The 7,497-nt window shown below is 39.8% G+C and overlaps 1 non-coding gene across 1 annotated transcript; it reads right to left on the bottom strand.

The window, feature by feature from the left end:
* Positions 1–1,269: 1,269 nt before the first annotated feature.
* Positions 1,270–1,377, bottom strand: LOC112788342 (small nucleolar RNA R71). The gene has a single exon (XR_003195710.1). It is a non-coding gene; the product is annotated as a small nucleolar RNA R71 (small nucleolar RNA).
* Between the last annotated feature and the right edge of the window lie 6,120 nt (positions 1,378–7,497).

Here is a 7,497-nt window from a genome sequence, read left to right as displayed (position 1 = left end):
TTCTGGGCGTTTAACGCCAGGATGACACTAGAGGGAAGATTTTGTTTTTAATTTAAATCTTTTTCAAGTTTTCATAATTTTTCAAAATCAAATCTTTTTCAAATCATATCTTTTCAATCATATCTTTTCAAAATAAATTTCTTTCCATTTTTTTCTATTTTCGAAAATACTTGCTAACAATTAATGATTTAATTCAAAATTTTCAAGTTGTTACTTGCCTATTAAGAAAGGATCAAATTTTAATTCTAGAATCATATCTTTTAATTTCTTGATTAGTCAAGTAATCAAATTTAATTTTAAAACTTTTTTTTTAAATTTGATTCTCAATCATATCTTCTCAATCATATCTTTTCAATCACATCTTTTTCAAAATTAATTTTCAATCATATCTTTTTGATTTCTAATTTCAAAATCTTTTTCAAAAATCACTTAATTTCTTTCCCAAATTTTAATTTTCGAAAATCATCAATCAAATTTTCAAAATTTCTTTTAATTATTTCAAAATCTTTTACTTTAATTTCGAAAATTCTTCCCCTCTTCTCACATCCTTCTATTTAAGGACTAACACTCCTCCACTATCAACAATTCGAACTCTATCCCTCTTGATAAGTCCGAATTCTTCTCTTTCTACCTTCTCCTTCTATTCTTCTTTTCCTCTGACACTTCAAGGAATCTCTATACTGTAACATAGAGGATTCCATACTTTCTTGTTCTCTTCTCTTTCATATGAGCAGGAGCAAAGACAAAGGCATCCTTGTTAAAGCTGATCCTGAACCTGAAAGGACCTTGAAGAGAAAGCTAAGAGAAGCTAAATCACAACTCTCTCTAGAAGGCCTAACAGAGCTCTTCAAGGAGGAAGAAGCCATGGCAGCCGAAAACAACAACAATGCCAACAATGCAAGGAAGGTGCTTGGTGATTTTACTGCACCTACTCCCGACTTCTATGGGAGAAGCATCTCAATCCCTGCCATTGGAGCAAACAACTTTGAGCTTAAGCCTCAATTAGTTTCTCTAATGCAACAGAATTGCAAGTTTCATGGACTTCCATTGGAAGATCCTCATCAGTTCTTAGCTGAATTCTTGCAAATCTGTGACACTGTCAAGACCAATGGGGTTGACCCTGAAGTCTACAGACTTATGCTCTTCCCTTTTGCTGTAAGAGACAGAGCTAGGACATGGTTGGATTCACAACCCAAAGAAAGCCTGAACTCTTGGGAAAAGGTAGTCAATGCCTTCTTGGCAAAGTTCTTTCCACCTCAAAAATTGAGCAAGCTTAGAGTGGAAGTCCAAACCTTCAGACAGAAGGAAGGAGAATCCCTCTATGAAGCTTGGGAAAGATACAAGCAATTGATCAGAAGGTGTCCTTCTGACATGCTTTCAGAATGGAGCATCATAGGTATCTTCTATGATGGTCTGTCTGAACTGTCCAAGATGTCATTGGACAGCTCTGCTGGAGGATCTCTTCATCTGAAGAAGACGCCTGCAGAAGCTCAGGAACTCATTGAGATGGTTGCAAATAACCAATTCATGTACACTTCTGAAAGGAACCCTGTGAATAATGGGACAAATCAAAAGAAATGAGTTCTTGAGATTGATACTCTGAATACCATACTGGCTCAGAATAAAATATTGACTCAGCAAGTCAATATGATTTCTCAAAGTCTGTCTGGAATGCAAGCTGCACCAGGCAGTACTAAGGAAGCTTCCCCTGAAGAAGAAGCTTATGATCCTGAGAACCTAGCAATGGAAGAGGTGAATTACATGCGAGATTCCTATGAAAACACCTATAATCCTTCATGGAGAAATCATCCAAATCTCTCATGGAAGGACCAACAGAGGCCTCAACAAGGCTTCAATAACAATAATGGTGGAAGAAATAGGTTTAGCAATAGCAAACCTTTTCCATCATCTTCTCAGCAACAGACAGAGAATTCTAAGCAGAGCCACTCTGACTTAGCAACTATAGTATCTGATCTAATTAAAACCACTCAAAATTTCATGATTGAAACAAGGTCCTCCATTAGAAATTTGGAGGCACAAGTGGGTCAGCTAAGTAAGAAAATTACTGAACTCCCTCCTAGTATTCTCCCAAGCAATACAGAAGAGAATCCAAAGAGAGAGTGCAAGGCCATCACCATAACCCACACGGCTGAACCTGGAGAGGAGGAAGAGGCAGTGATCTCCACTGAGGAAGACCTCACTGGACGTCCACTGGCCTCCATGGAGTTCCCTAATGAGGAACCATGGGATTCTGAGGCTCACACTGAGACCATAGAGATTCCATTGAATTTACTTTTTCCATTCATGAGCTCTGATGAGTATTCTTCCTCTGAAGAGGATGAAGATGTTACTGAAGAACAAGTTGCTAAGTACCTTGGAGCAATCATGAAGCTAAATGCTAAGCTATTTGGTAATGAGACTTGGGAGGATGAACCCCCCTTGCTCAACAAAGAACTGGATGACTTGGCTAGGCAGAAATTACCTCTGAAGAGACAAGATCCTGGAAAGTTCTCAATACCTTGTACCATAGGCACCATGACCTTTGAAAAGGCTCTGTGTGACCTAGGGTCAAGCATAAACCTCATGCCTCTCTCTGTAATGGAGAAGCTAGGAATCATTGAGGTACAAGCTGCAAAAATCTCGTTAGAGATGGCAAACAATTCAAGGAAACAAGCTTATGGACTTGTAGAGGATGTCTTGGTAAAGGTTGAAGACCATTACATCCCTGCTGATTTCATAATCTTAGAGACTGGGAAGTGTATGGATGAATCCATCATCCTTGGCAGACCCTTCCTAGCCACATCAAAAGCTGTGATTGATGTTGACAGAGGAGAATTGGTCCTTCAAGTGAATGAGGACTCCCTTGTGTTTAAAGCTCAAGGATCTTCCTCTGTAATCATGGAGAAGAAGCATGAAAATCTTCTCTCAATGCAGATTCAAACAAAATCCCCACATTCAAACTCTAAGTTTGGTGTTGGAAGGCCATCATCATGCTCTGAGTATCTGTGAGGCTCCATGAGAGTCCACTGTCAAGCTATTGACATTAAAGAAGCGCTTGTTGGGAGGCAACCCAATTTTTACTTATCTATGTTAAATTTCTATTTGTTATTTTATGTTTTCTGTAGGTTGATGATCATGTGAAGTCACAAAAACAATTGAAAAAGCAAAAACAAACTGAAAAACAGAATGAAAAATAGCACACCCTGGAGGAGAAGCCTACTAGCGTTTAAACGCCAGAAAGGGGCACAGACCTGGCGTTTAATGCCAGAAAAGGGCAAGAAGCTGGCGTTAAACGCCAGAAATGGGCAGCAACCTGGCGTTTAACGCCAGGATTGGCAGAAAAGGATGTTTTGTACGCCACTTGGTGCAGGGATGAAAAATCCTTGACACCTCAGGATCTGTGGACCCCACAGGATCCCCACCTACCCCACCTCTCTCTCTCTTCTTCACCCATTCACCAATCACCTCAATACCTCTTCCCCAAAAACCCCTTACTTATAAAATCCTATCCTCTTCTCCATAAATCCTTCACCAATCCACATCCATCCATCATAAAACCTCACCTACCTCACCATTCAAATTCAAACCACTTTTCCTCCCAAACCCACCCTATATGGCCGAACCCAAACCTTCTCTCCACCCCTATATAAACCTATCTTCACTCCTTCATTTTCACACAACATAAACACTACTTCTCCCCCTTGGCCGAAACACCAACCCACCTCCATCTCCTCCATTTCTTCTTCTTCTACTCTCTTCTTTCTTCTTTTGCTCGAGGACGAGCAAATCTTCTAAGTTTGGTGTGGTAAAAGCATTGCTTTTTGTTTTTCCATAACCATTTATGGCACCAAAGGCCGGAAAAACCTCTAGAAAGAGGAAAGAGAAGGAAAAAGCTTCCACCTCCGAGTCATGGGAGATGGAGAGATTCATCTCAAAGGTGCATCAAGACCACTTCTATGAAGTTGTGGCCAATAAGAAAGTGATCCCCGAGGTCCCTTTCAAGCTCAAAAAGGGTGAACATCCGGAGATCCAACATGAGATTCGAAGAAGAGGTTGGGAAGTTCTCACCAACCCCATTCAACAAGTCGGAATCTTAATGGTTCAAGAGTTCTATGCCAATGCATGGATCACCAAGAACCATGATCAAAGTGTGAACCCGGATCCAAAGAATTGGCTTACAATGGTTCGGGGGAAATACTTAGATTTCAGTCCGGAAAATGTAAGGTTGGCATTCAACTTGCCCATGATGCAAGGAGATGCACACCCCTACACTAGAAGGGTCAACTTTGATCAAAGGTTGGACCAAGTCCTCATGGACATTTGTGAAGAGGGCGCTCAATGGAAGAGAGATTCAAGAGGAAAGCCGATTCAACTAAGAAGGCATGACCTCAAGCCCGTGGCTAGGGGATAGTTGGAGTTCATCTAACGCTCAATCATTCCCACTAGCAACCGGTCTGAAGTTACTATAGACCGGGCTATCATGATTCATAGCATTATGATTAGAGAAGAAGTAGAAGTTCTTGAGGTTATATCCCAAGAACTCTACAAGGTGGCGGACAAGTCCTCTACTTTGGCAAGGTTAGCCTTCCCTCATCTCATTTGTCACCTTTGCAATTCGGTTGGAATTGGCATAGAGGAAGACATCCTCATTGATGAGGACAAGCCCATCACTAAGAAAAGGATGGAGCAAACAAGAGATCCCACTCATGGACAAGAGCATGAGGAAAATCCTCATCATGAAATTCTTGAGATGCTTCAAGGGATGCATTTTCCTCCACAAAACTATTGGGAGCAAATCAACACCTCCCTAGGAGAATTGAGTTCCAATATGGGACAACTAAGGGTGGAGCACCAAGAGCATTCTATCCTCCTTCATGAAATTAGAGAAGACCAAAGAGTTATGAGAGAGGAGCAACAAAGGCAAGGAAGAGACATTGAGGAGCTCAAGCACTCCATAAGATCTTCAAGAGGAAGAACAAGCCGCCATCACTAAGGTGGACCCGTTCTTTAATTTCCTTGTTCTTTATTTTCTGTTTTTTTCGAAAATTATGCCTTATGTCTATTTATGTTTGTGTCTTTATTACATGATCACTAGTGTCTAAGTGTCTATGCCTTAAAGCTATGAAAATGAATCCATCACCTTTCTTAAATAAAGAGTGTTTAAAAAGGAAAAGAAGTGCATGAATTTCAAATTTTAAAACAGTTTAATTATTCTGATGTGGTGGCAATACTTTTGTCTTTCTGAATGAATGCTTGAATAGTGCATATTTTTGATATTGTTGATTCATGAATGTTAAAATTGTTGGCTCTTGAAAGAATGATGGAAAAGGAGAAATCTTATTTGATAATCTGAAAAGTCATAAAAATGATTCTTGAAGCAAGAAAAAGCAGTGAATAAAAAAGCTTGCAGAAAAAAATATAAGCAAAAAAAAAGAGAAAAAAAATGAATGAAAGAAAAAAAAAGAGAAAGAAAGAAAAAGAAAAAGCAAGCAGAAAAAGCCAATATCCCTTTAAACCAAAAGGCAAGGGTAAAATAAAAAGGATCCAACGCTTTGAGCATCAGTGGATAGAAGGGCCCACAGGAATAAATTCCTGACCTAAGTGGCTAAACCAAGCTGTCCCTAACCATGTGCTTGTGGCGTGAAGGTGTCAAGTGAAAACTTGAGACTGAGCAGTTAAAGTCGTCGTCCAAAAGCAAAAAGAGTGTGCTTAAGAGCTCTGGACACCTCTAATTGGGGACTCTAGCAAAGCTGAGTCACAATCTGAAAAAGGTTCACCCAGTTATGTGTCTGTGGCATTTATGTATCCGGTGGTAATACTGGAAAAAAAAATGCTTTGGGTCACGGCCAAGACTCATAAAGTAGCTGTGTTCAAGAATTAACATACTTAACTAGGAGAATCAATAACACTATCAAGATTCTGAGTTCCTATAGAAGCCAATCATTCTGAACTTCAAAGGATAAAGTGAGATGGCAAAACTGTTCAGAAGCAAAAAGCTAAAAGCCCCGCTCATCTAATTAATACTAATCTTCATAGATGTTTTTGGAATTCATTGTATATTCTCTTCTTTTTATCCTATTTGATTTTCAGTTTCTTGGGGACAAGCAACAATTTAAGTTTGGTGTTGTGATGAGCGGATAATTTATACGCTTTTTGGCATTGTTTTTAGTATATTTTTAGTATATTTTAGTTAGTTTTTATTATGTTTTTATTAGTTTTTAAATAAAAATCACATTTCTGGACTTTACTATGAGTTTGTGTGTTTTTCTATGATTTCAGGTATTTTCTGGCTGAAATTGAGGGACCTGAGCAAAAATCTGATTCAGAGGCTGAAAAAGGATTGCAGATGCTGTTGGATTCTGACCTCCCTGCACTCGAAGTGGATTTTCTGGAGCTACAGAAGCCCAATTGGCACGCTCTCAATTGCATTGGAAAAGACATCCTGGGCTTTCCAGCAATATATAATAGTCCATACTTTGTCCAAGATTTGATGGCCCAACCCAGTGTTCCAAGTCAGCATAGAAATTCTGACGTCAAAACGCCAGAGCTGGCACAAAAGCTGGAGTTAAACGCCCAAACTGGCACAAAAGCTGGCGTTTAACTCCAAGAAAAGTCTCTACATATGGAAGCTTCAATGCTCAGCCCAAGTACACACCAAGTGGGCTCGGAAGAAGATTTCTGCATTAATTACCTATTTCTGTAACCCTAGGCTACTAGTCTTCTATAAATAGGACCTTTTGCTATTGTATTTTGATCTTTGAATCATACTTTCATACACTTGATCACGTTTTGGGAGGCTGGCCTCACGGCCATGTCTGAACCTTGTTCTTATGTATTCTCAACGGTTGAGTTTCTACACACCATAGATTAAGGTGTGGAGCTCTGCTGTTCTTCATGAATTAATACAATTACTGTTGTTCTTCTATTCAATTCAGCCTACTTCTTCTCTAAGATATTCATTCGTTCTTCAACTTGATGAATGTGATGATCCGTGACACTCATCATTATTCTCACCTATGAACATGTGCCTGACAACCACCTCTGTTCTACTAGCACTGGCTTGAATGCGTATCTCTTGGGTTTCTAATCTAAGAGTAGAACCTTCGTGGTATAGGCTAGAATTATTGGCGGCCATTCCTGAGATCCGGAACGTCTAAACCTTGTCTGTGGTATTCTGAGTAGGATCTGGGAAGGGATGACTGTGACGAGCTTCAAACTCGCGACTGTTGGGCGTGTGACAGACACAAAAGGATCAATGGATCCTATTCCAACATGATCGAGAACCGACAGATGATTAGCCGTGCGGTGACAGCGTGCGTCGAACATTTTCACTGAGAGGACGGAAAGTAGCCATTGACAATGGTGATGCCCAACATAAAGCTTGCCATGGAAAGGAGTATGAATGATTGGAAGAAGGCAATAGGAAAGCAGAGGTTCAAGAAGAACAAAGCATCTTCATACGCTTATCTGAAATTCCTACCAATGAATTACATAAGT

This window comes from Arachis hypogaea, chromosome 20, assembly GCF_003086295.3.
Source record: "Arachis hypogaea cultivar Tifrunner chromosome 20, arahy.Tifrunner.gnm2.J5K5, whole genome shotgun sequence".
Classification (NCBI taxonomy): domain Eukaryota; kingdom Viridiplantae; phylum Streptophyta; class Magnoliopsida; order Fabales; family Fabaceae; genus Arachis; species Arachis hypogaea.
The sequence above is the reverse complement of the archived record's forward strand: the minus strand, read 5'-3'. Positions and strand labels throughout refer to the sequence as shown.